The sequence below is a fragment of the Triticum aestivum genome, chromosome 6A, assembly GCF_018294505.1.
Source record: "Triticum aestivum cultivar Chinese Spring chromosome 6A, IWGSC CS RefSeq v2.1, whole genome shotgun sequence".
In the NCBI taxonomy this organism is placed as follows: Eukaryota; Viridiplantae; Streptophyta; class Magnoliopsida; order Poales; family Poaceae; genus Triticum; species Triticum aestivum.
In genome coordinates, this window is record NC_057809.1 from 348,247,393 (window position 1) to 348,258,899 (window position 11,507).

Below are 11,507 nucleotides of genomic sequence, written 5' to 3' on the forward strand. Positions count from 1 at the left end.
TTATTGCGTCAGCGTGATGTCACCATGACATCAGTGGACAACTCTCACAACTAACTGGACAAACTGACGGTGGGGCCTGATTATCATTGACCCAGTCTAACTAAACAGGTTTAATTAGTTCAGTTAATTAATTAGGTTAATTAAACACAATTAATTAAGTTAATTGATTAATTAATTAATATTTTTATTTTTTATTAGTATTTTTAATTCTTTTTTACGTTCAGGGGCGTGGGGGGCCCCACTGGGCAGTGCCCGTAGCTAGGGCGAACCAGGTTTGCGGGCGTGCGGGTACCAGGCTATGGGCACGGGCGCCCGACAGGGCGCCGCGGGGCACCGGCGAGGCTGTAGCGGCTGCTTTGGGGCGCCTACGTTTGGGCGCTTGACGGCACGGCCGGGGCGGACACGGCGAGTGGCGGGCCGACATCAGCGAGTGGAGTGGCTATGCGGGTGTAGGAGAGTGGCAACGCGAGCAAAGGCGTTGCGAGGCGCGACGAGCGACCAGCGGGAGTGCCTGGCAAGGCGCGGCTATGCGGCGGGGTGGGCGCGCGGGCGTGTGCGCGAGGAGGCGATGGGCGGCATCGGCGGCGGGGAGTAGGTGAGTAGTGACACGCGGCGACAGCCGTGGTGCTAGGAAGCAATGGTGGAGATGGTGGCGGGGGCCACGCGGGCGGAGCTGGGCACTAGCTCGCACGTGCTAGGCGGTAGCGAGCACCACAGGAGGATGGAAGCGGCGTGCAGGGTCGAGGCGCGATAGGGGAGCATGGCGGGACGCGGCCAGGAGGCGGCGGGAGCTAGCGGGTGGCTTGGCTGCGGCGTGGCTAAGGCACAACCACGACGAGGTGAGCGTGTGGCGAGGCAAGATGGCACAATAAGGGGGCACCGGGGTCCTCAGAGGCGTTGATGGGGAGTGGGGCGGCAGTGGTTCGCAGTAGCTGGTTGGTAGAGAGGGACGAGGCGGCTAATGTGAGGTGGAGATGAGGACGACGGTGAAGACGGCGGTGGTGCTGATGACGACGTCCAGGGCGAGCGCGGCGATGGCGTCCGGAGGGGAGATGGGATCGGGGGGGGGGGGGGGGGGCTGCCCCGATCCAGATCGGCAGGGAGAGAGACGAGGGAGCGAGGAGAAGGGCGACGGGGGCGGCTCCGGTGTCGGGGATCGATCCTGATCCAGGAGGGGACCAGGGGAGGGAGAGGGAACCGTGCGGGGGGAGTGGGGGTATAGTTTTTTTAGGGGTGAGTGGGGGTATAGTTTAGGGTTCGATGGAGTGGGGGGTAGTTATAGGTGGGTGGGTCGTGCCTAGGTGGTGCCCTGGTGGGCCGAGGCCCATGGGAGAGGGGGTGGCCTTTGTTTTTATTTTAGTTTCTGTTTTCATGTAACTTATTTTCTTCACTATTTTATTTTATTGTCCAATTCATTTTTGTTTTGTAAAATATACAATTGGCACCTAAAATAGTGTTGTAACTTAAGACTCTCTAATAACAAGTTTGACTACTAAATAAAATAGTTTAGTATTTCATAATAAAAAATGTATTTAATTAAATGTTTAAATCACTGTTTTATTTATTTTTGAACATGCAAACACATTATAAAATTTTGGTTTCTCCTCCAATATTTATTATGGACTATCTGCCACCTCTAGAACATTTTAGTTTTAATGTTTAATTTTTTTTACCATTTGACTTGACTTTGAACTTTGAGTTCGAATGGGTTTGAATCATCGTAAGGTTATTAACTATAATCGTGGTGGCATGGCAATATTAGCATAGGGTTAGTGTAGCTTAACTATTCGTGTATGACATGCTGGTATACAATTGTGAGTGATTGAGGAAAACATCACCGGCGGGTTCCATTGTTTAGTCCGTGTGCGATGTGATTTTCTTTGTCAGCACAACATCTACGCTCTGTCTACAGAGCATCAACATATATACTTAAAAAGACGGCATTTCATAACCAAATTAAGCATACAATTACACAGGTGACTACACACATAAAATTTCCACACACCAAAGTAAGCAATTACGTGCATACTAAACTAGGAGAAATGAGGATCTAATCATCTACTTCTTGTTGCGACGACGCTTGCCATTGCTCTGCTTCCGGCTGGATCCTGGCCGTTTTGGGGAAGGAGGCACTTGCTCATGTCAACGATCCGGCTTTACACTTCGTAGCTCGTGTACGCCTCCTTGGTCGTGTACACGACGTGAGCTTTGTCGAGTTTCTCCATCCAGGCAGAGTGCCAGGCACGCTTGTCCTTGCTGTAGGAATCCTTCATGTCACTGTAGTAGGGGTTGATGATGGCCTCGACAAGGTGAACCAGTGAGTCCTTCGCATGCTCCTTGCTGCCCCAGATCTTGTATTGGCCCTGGATGTCGACAAGATTCTGACAGGTAATGCCCGAATTCTCGAGCGCCTTTACATCGTTGGTGATGTCCACCGTAGAGAACATGTAGTGTGGGTTGTTGAAAACCCTAGCAAAACACTCGCAAGTCCTTATGGATAGGCATTAGTGGTAGAAGAGGACGTGGTGGAGCACACATGTCTGGGCGGCGATGACCTTGGGACGAGACCCGGCACGAGCGCGGGTGTACTCAAGGTCGAACTCGACCACCTTGTACTTCTCCTCGGCAAGCAACAACTCCATGATGTGGATGGAGTGCTCCACCCAGACCGGGTCCTTGGTGTGCACCATCGAGAGGTTCGTGAACCTTCTGTGGGTGTCCACCACGACATGCATGGTGAACTACTGCTCGTCGTCAGCAGCCGCTCGGAGCGCCATTGGAGCCGCGCAGGATACCCTCTAAGAATTTGTCGTGGTGGGTGTGCTTCTTGCAATTGTGGGGTGTCATCAAAAGGTTGAAGAGACACAAGGGTTAAATGGCCGCTGTAATAAATGGGGGCCGACCGGCCTGTAATCGTCACGTCTTGTCACGGTGTTCATAGCGGAGGATTCTATTGCACGCTTGACAACACCCGCACCGCACGTGTTTCATTTGAATACCTGTGGGCTCGAAGAGGCACCAAATGTATCGTAGATGAGCTTGTTCCCATGCTATCGTGAAGTTTACGGCACAAGCTTCCCGCCCGGCTAGTTTGGCCACGCGTCGACTAGAAGAGGGACAAATCGTGGGCATTTATTGGCAAAAAGCTTTGTAAAAACGAAGTGTGTGGAATGAATTCAGTCATAAGTTTACCCATGGGTGATGAGGTCAAAGTTACACAGAAGGGTGATGATGGACACTCGAGTGTGATAATTAATTTTGCGCTCTGCAGGCCACATGGTTGAAAAAACCAACTATGTGCAATAATGTCGAAGATCGCAGTCGAGTTAGCTATACAAATTGTGTGTTGTGAGATCGACAAGGTAAACAGATTCGAGAATGGTTAATAAAATATAAGACCATTGCATATTAAGGTCCAAATAGTGCTACCAATATACTAGTCTCATACGATGCCATTTCAATGATTGTACCACGAAAGCTCCAAATATTACAAGGTTCAAATTCCAGAGTTATATGGCTCAAATTCATAGATTACAAGGTTCAAACTGATAATAGAAATGAAATTCCGCTCATCAGCAGCAAATGCTCGCGCTAATCCGTTGAACATGGATATGAGAGAGGTTCAAACTAATATTACCACTTCCTAGTCTGGTTTCGAAACGTCATAATTTTTGCAAAGGGGTCAGCCACTGAGAAGTCATGTATGGGGTTGACACGATGACTTCCAATTACTCTGTCATCGAAGTTCCAAAATGAAATTCAGCATTTTTGGAGCCTATTCCATTCTGCCACAGGCACTAGTGATGATCAACAAACCATTACCTTCAACACCCTTGCTCTGACAACAAAGAACCTGGCAAATATAATCTCCGATAAGGTCCCTCGATAGGAGTTCAAAGTAATTTCTGAGAGATACAGATCTAGGCATTCGACGTGATTGTTATATTATATCACATTATCCACCACTGGGCCTTATCTTATCTCCAAAAGAAGAAAACGTGTTAGTGCCTACATGCAGTTTGGAACACCACTACATGCCTAATTGGTTTGCAGGATTTGTAAAATGCACTAACATGCCATCTTTCTGAGATGATTAACATGGGAATTTGTTTACATTCTAGAAAATTACAGCTTTCTTCACAAGAGGTTGGAGTGGATGAGAAGTTCCCTAAGAAAACTAGTACAGATGAATCCAAAGGAGAAATGCTTATGGATTGTAACCATACGGATCAAAGAACCAATATGGGGCGACATGTATGTACTGAAATCCTGCAAAAGAATCCTTCAGAAATTGCAGTACATGGTCATTGTAAACTTGGAAAAAGGTGTCACAAATTGAACTTCTTTATGGTTAACATTTAACAGGAAAGGAACATCACCTCGATATATAGCTTCTCCAGGCACGGAAAGCATCTTAGGAAACTGACAACTTACTCTAGGTTGGGACCGATAGATTCTAGTGCCAAGACCTTCACTATGCACACTTCCGGGGTCAAGCTTGCCAGAATCATTTTCTGAATGACAGACGAACAAACATCTTCAAAATTAGAAATAATGTTAATTTGTAGAAGGAGAGGTCAAAGGTGGCTGTTGTACCTGAATGGGTGTGTATCCAATAACAAGTTCGGAGTATTTGTCAGACGAGTAGCCTACCAGTGTCAATTTCGGCACAGAAATGACATTGATTCTTGTTGGACCTTCTTGATCAACTACAAGTAATCTCTCAAGTGCAGGTGTGTCCTTAGTGACCATACCAAGGTACACATCTTGTGATGTCTTCCTGCCTGATGTCTACTACGCAACTTTATTCTTGTAGACTCATGTTGGGCCTACAAGCGCAGAGTTTTGTAGTACAGTAGCAATTTTCCCTCAAGTGGATGACCTAAGGTTTATCCATCCGTGGGAGGTGTAGGATGAAGATGGTCTCTCTCAAACAACCCTGCAACAAAATACAAGAAATCTCTTATGTCCCCAACACACCCAATACAATGGCAAATTGTATAGGTGCACTAGTCTGGCGAAGAGATGGTGATAAAAGCGTAATATTGATGGTAGAAATATATTTTTATAGTCAAGATAAATAGAAACAGCAAGTTAGAAAATAGTAAACGAGCACAAAAAGGTATTGCAATGCTTGAAAATGAGGCCTAGGGTCCGTACTTTTACTAGTGCAATCACTCAACAATGATAATATAATTGGATTATATAACCACCCCTCAAAGTGCGATGACGAATCACTCCAAAGTTCCTATCTAGCGGAGAACATGAGAAGAAATCGCTTGTAGGGTACGAAACCACCTCGAAGCTATTCTTTCCCGATCGATCTATCCAATAGTTTGTACTAAAATAACACCAAATAATTTCAGATTCATAATACTCAATCCAACACAAAGAACTTCAAAGAGTGCACCAAGATTTCTACCGGAGAAACAAAAGACGACAACGTGCATCAACCCCTATGTGTAGATTACCCCAATGTCACCGCGTGAATCCGCAAGTTGAGTGCCAAAACACATAGCAAGTGAATCAATATGACACCCAATTGTCACCATGATTATTCATATGAAAGACATATATCAAGTGCTCTCAAATACATAAAAGTATCCAATCGGATAACAATGAAATCTCAAAGGGAAAAACTCAATTCATCACAACAAGATAGAGAGGGGAAAACACCATATGATCCGACTATATTAACAAAGCCCGCGATACATCAAGATCATGAAATCTCAAGAACACAAGAGAGAGAGAGAGAGATTAAACACATAGCTACTGGTACAAACCCTCAGCCCCGAGGGTGGACTACTCCATCCTCATCATGGTGACCGCCGGGATGATGAAGATGGCCACCGGAGATGATTTCCCCCTCCGCCAGGGTGTCGGAACGGGGTCTAGATTGGTTTTCGGTGGCTACAGAGGCCTGCGGCGATGGAACTTCTGATCTAGGTTAACCCCGAGGGTTTTTGGGATTTTGGGATTTTATAGGGCAAAGAGGGGGTGCAGGAGGCCACCGAGGTGGGTACAACCCACCTGGGCGCGCCTGGGACCCCAAGCACGGTTTGGTGGGTATTGCCCCCCTCGGGGCAACCCCCTGGTGCTTCTCTGGCCCACTGGTGGTGTTCTAGTCCATAAAAAAATCCACAAAAGGTTTCGTGTTGTTTGGACTCCGTTTGATATTGATTTCCTGCGATGTAAAAAACAAGCAAAAAATAGCAACTTGCACTAGGCACTAGGTCAATAGGTTAGTCCCAAAAATGATATAAAGTTTCCATAAAATGATTGTAAAACATCCAAGAATGATAATATAATAGCATAAATACTTCATAAATTATAGATATATTGGATACGTATCAGCATCCCCAAGCTTAATTCCTGCTCGTCCTCGAGTAGGTAAATGATAAAACAAATAATTTATGAAGTGTGAATGCTAGCTAAGTGAACAAGTTTGATCAATAAGAGTTTCAATCACTTTTCCTAGCATCATATTAGAAATTCTTTCTCATAAAATTTCTCATGTTAAAGTAGCAACCAATTCACATGTTAAGGTTTAAACAATGAGTTCACTTGAAACTCAACAACCTATGTTCTTAGTCACAACTACAAAAAATACACTTCCGTGATGATACGTGTTTGTCACAGTAGGTCGCGTTTTTTGTCATGCATGTACATCCATGACAAATTTATGACAAAATCAAGATAGTCATACCTGTGCTGTCGTAGAAGTGTTCCATGACATTACCAAAATTATCATCATGGAAGTGTCCACTTCCATGACGATAAATCGCGCATCATAGAAGTGCTTTCGTCAAGGGTGACCGACACGTGGCATCCATCGTAACGGAACACCGTTAAGCTATCGGGTCGGGTTTTGGATCCGATAACCCGTTAACAGCCCCAACCAATGGGGATTTTCCACGAGTAAAATCATCATTGGCTAGAGGAAACACGTGTCGGCTCATCGCTGGGACAGATGTCATCCACTCATTGGACAGGAGGCGCCTATGATAGGTCGACATGTGGCACGGCCCAACAGTGGCCCATTCCGATGAAAAAGGCCGACCCAGTAAAAATTAGCAGGTCGGCCCATATAAGGCCTACTTGTGTCAGGTCCATTTAAGCCCACGGCCCATACGAGATGTGCCAATTCGGCCCGTTAAAGATTTGACACCATTGCAGCCCATCGTCAGTTCGAGCCCGTTAACAGCCCGCTATATATTTTGGCTCAATATCGGCCCGATGAGATTTCGGCCTGTTAACGGCCCATTTAATGGATGGGCCAATTTTCAGGATGTACATCTTTCGGCCTTTCAGCGACCCATTTAAAGATTGTGCTAATTTCTGGCCCGGTGTGTCTTTCAGCCTGTTGACGGCCCATAAATCTGATGGGCCATTTGTAGTCGGACCTGAGTTTCGGCCTTTTAGCGGCCCATTTAAGTGTTGGGCCAATTTCTGGCCCGGTGTCACTTTCAGCCTGTTGACGGCCCATAAATCACTTGTGCCAATTGTAGTCGGACCTGAGTTTTGGCCTTTTAGCGACCCATTTAAGTGTTGGGCCAATTCCCGGCCCTGTGTGCCTTTCGGCCTGTTAACGGACCATGAATGAGTTGGGCCATTTGTTGTCGGACCTTAGTTTTGGCCTCTTAACGGCCCATGCCCTTCATGGTCCTGTAACATCCCAAATTTTCAATTTGGAATGTTATACATTAGATCATCATGCATATCATATTTTATTTTGCATTTTGGTTGATCCTAGAAGTTCTACGCAACTCAATGACCCACGAAGAGAGTTGGGGATTTCGTTATTTTCATATTTGAGTTCTCTCAAATTTTGAGAATATGATCATTTGATTTTATTTATTTTATCATCAATTATTTCTATTACAAAAAAATGAGAGAGGGAATAAAATGACTTTCCCAAAATAAAGAAATATTGAGGATTTAATAAAAAAATCAAATAAGATTTTATTTCGGAGTTTTTCGGTGTTTTATTTGAATTTAGGAAAAATGTGTGTTTTTCAAAATTTCATTTAGGGCCCAAATAAATATTCACCTTGTGCGGCTTGAATTTACAAGCCCGTGAAAATTTATTTCGGAATTTTTGGAGTCCTTTAGTATTTCTTTTTATTTTTCTTCCGAGTGGAATAATTAAAAAACGAACCGACTTCGGGCCGTACCCGAGCGGGACACCGCCCGAGCCGCCGCCGACGACGACGATCCCACCGCTCGAGGTTCCTCACGCCTCGTTTTCCATGCCGAAAAAAAGAAAAAAAAGAGAAAAAAATCGCCATTCGGCGTTCATCGTTTTTCTTTTTCTCTGATTAAATACACGATTTTTCTGATCGAGATTCCTGATCCGATTTTCGTTTTAGTTTAACTTTTCGCTCGTTTATCGGAACCAGGCGATTCAAGCGCCTAGGGATCAAGTCTTGTGGGGAAAAGTGCGCAAACCTCTGCAGAGTGTAATAAACTAATCATGGTTAGCCGTGTCCTCGGTTATGGACATCTTGAGTATCTAGTACCTGGATTATCATGTGAATCTCAACATGTTACTCTAAATTAATTTTGTTGGGTTATATTTAATGATGATGTTTAATTGGGATTGAGGATGCTGTCAACCATTCTCAATGTTTAACAACCACCATGATAGTTAAATAAATTTATTCCTTTGAAGTAGGGAAAATTGGCTTTACGCAAAACTGTAACCATAGAGCTTTCCACCAGCCAAATATGCATATAGTATAGCTGTTTCATTCCACTACTCTCTATGTGTTACATTGCCAGCATATTCCATGTGCTGACCCGTTTCGGGCTGCAACGTTAATGTTGCAGACTTTTCAGACAACGATTAAGGAGTTTTTAGGTCGTGGTTCTATACTCAGTGATGCCGTTGGAGTTGATGGACTCACTTATCTTCCAAGCCTTTCGTTGTTATCGTTATTAGATGGCCTTAAGCCATATTTATTGTAATAAGTTCTCTTTTGTGACACTCGATGTAATAAGTGTGTGATTGCTACTCTACTATAAATCCTCCGAGTACTGTGTGGTGTCAGCATTACTGATCCAGGGATGACACCGGAGCACAGAGATCAGACTGTTTGAGGTCTGGTCGCTATAGGTCCAATACCAGCCCGGTTTGTCTTTCGGCCTGCTAAAGGCCCACAACACAGTTGGGCCGTTTACAATACGACCTCACTTTCGACCTCTTAGCAGCCCATGCTCTTCATGGTCCAATACAAGCCCGCTGTCTCTTTCGGCCTGCTAAAGGCCTACAGTATAGTTGGGCCATATGTAGCCCAAACTTAGTAACAGCCTGTTAACGGCCCGTGAAATAAATTGGGGCCACCTGTTGCCCGCTTCAATGTCGGCCTGTTAACGACTCGGGAGGTAAGAGGGCCGACCATTAACTTTCGGCCTAGTAACGGCCCATTAACTTAATGGGCCCATTAAAGTTCGTTCATGTATTTAGGCCAAATTAGATAATTTGAGCCCATTACGACGAGCAAAGGTACGGCACACAGGGAATAGCGTTGCACATCCAGAATATATTATAGGAAATTACATCCACTGGGCAATCAAAGATTTATGCCAGTGCAAATAAATGAGCAGAACCTAACCATCTACAACGTCACAATCTGCAACCTCAGCACAGATGACGCCCATAAGCATGTGGGCAAGTTCTTGCTGCTTTGCCACACTGTCTCTGAAAACATTGATCAGTTGTGGTGTCGCACGACTCTGCACCTCTGATTCATCCACCATTTCCATCATTGCTTCAGCCATTAATTGGTTCACAAACATACATTTATTCTGTTGCATTCGAGACAGAGGATACTGAACAGATTCAGATGGCGATTTTGGCAGACTTGTATTATTGATAGTGGAGAGTGTCTTGACCACTGCATCATAACATAAATTAGGACGAGAACCAAACAGATTAATCATGAGTTATTGCCATATTACCTGGCCTAGATTTACTGGAAAGAAACAATGGGGTTGCCTTGCTGTTTTCAGAGTTTGTCTTCTTATCTTCAGCAGCCTGCACAAAATTAACACACTAGCATTGCTATCATTGGCACAATGAATGTTTGGGCAACTAGCCTACACCAAATTAACACAATATGGCACAACTATTATCAGCCAGGTAATTTAATACGAAAGCAACATTGACACAATGAATGAATGGGCAACCAGAGAAGCACTACAATTCAGTAATGTGCGTGATATGAGATAGCACATTCATGCATCTCAGTACGCAAGACTACCAGGCAGTTTTCCTTACAAAAATCAACATTGGCGCCTTTAACATTTTGCTACAACTAATTTTAGATCAGATAAAGGTTAGATTCACGCCGATTAACAAAATACATGCTGATGTAAAAATATAGTGATATACAACAGGTACTTACATCAGCACTGGAGCACAGAGAATTCCCGCAAGATATTTTCCTCGAATACGATCCCAATGGAGGAAGTCTTGTATTGTTTAACCTTATTTTCTAAAAGAGAGACGGGTAAGAAACATGTAGAAAATATGATCAGAATGCTATAAAATTTCATGATGCGAGGATACGCACACGCTTCTTAGAATGGAGTTGACATTCTTTTGCTGGACTGGAGCGGACTAGTTCTTTGGCCACTGGAATCTGCTTATTATCAGTGGGAGTTGGGTTTCTTTGTGCTGGAGTAGTATCTATGAAAAATGGAGTTGGTTTCTTATCTCCTGGCGTTTGGATCTTTTGCAAAGACCTGGTTTGTAACCCTTCAGATTCTAACTTAGCCGTCTTCCCCTTGCATGCCTTATATAGAAGAATGGTGATTCAGTTATAAAACATGCTATAGCAGAGATGGAGTAGGTACTGAAGAGTAGAAAGGCATGACATATTGACATGTATTCACTCCATCCGGAAATAAATGGATGGGTCTAGGCGTATTTCAGTTCTAGATACATTCAGTTTTATACATTTCTGCGACATTTAATCCGGACGGAGGGAGTATGATGTAAGAGCTAGGGATACGACAAGACAACACAGTAAAAAAAACACTGAAAAACCCACTGCAGAACCAAAGTATTCAAACCCACTAATATGAGATAGTACACTCATGCAGCTTAGGATGCAAAACTACCAGGCAGTTTTCCTTGCAAAAATCAACATTGTGGCCTGTAATCATACATTTTGCTACAACTAAATTTAGATTAGATAAAGGTTGGATTCATGCCGATTAACAAAATACATGCTGATGTAAAAATATAGTGATATACAACAGGTACTTACATCTACATTGGAGCACAGAGAATTCCTGCAAGAATCTTTCCTCATAAATGATACCATTGCAAAAAATCTTCTATCTGTTAAGCTTATTTTCTAAAAGATAGATGGGTAAGAAACATGTAGAAAATATGATCAGCATGCTATAAAATTTCATGATGCAAGCATACACACACGCTTCTTAGAATTGAGTTGACATATTTTTGTTGGACTGGAGCGGACTAGTTCTTTGGCCACTGG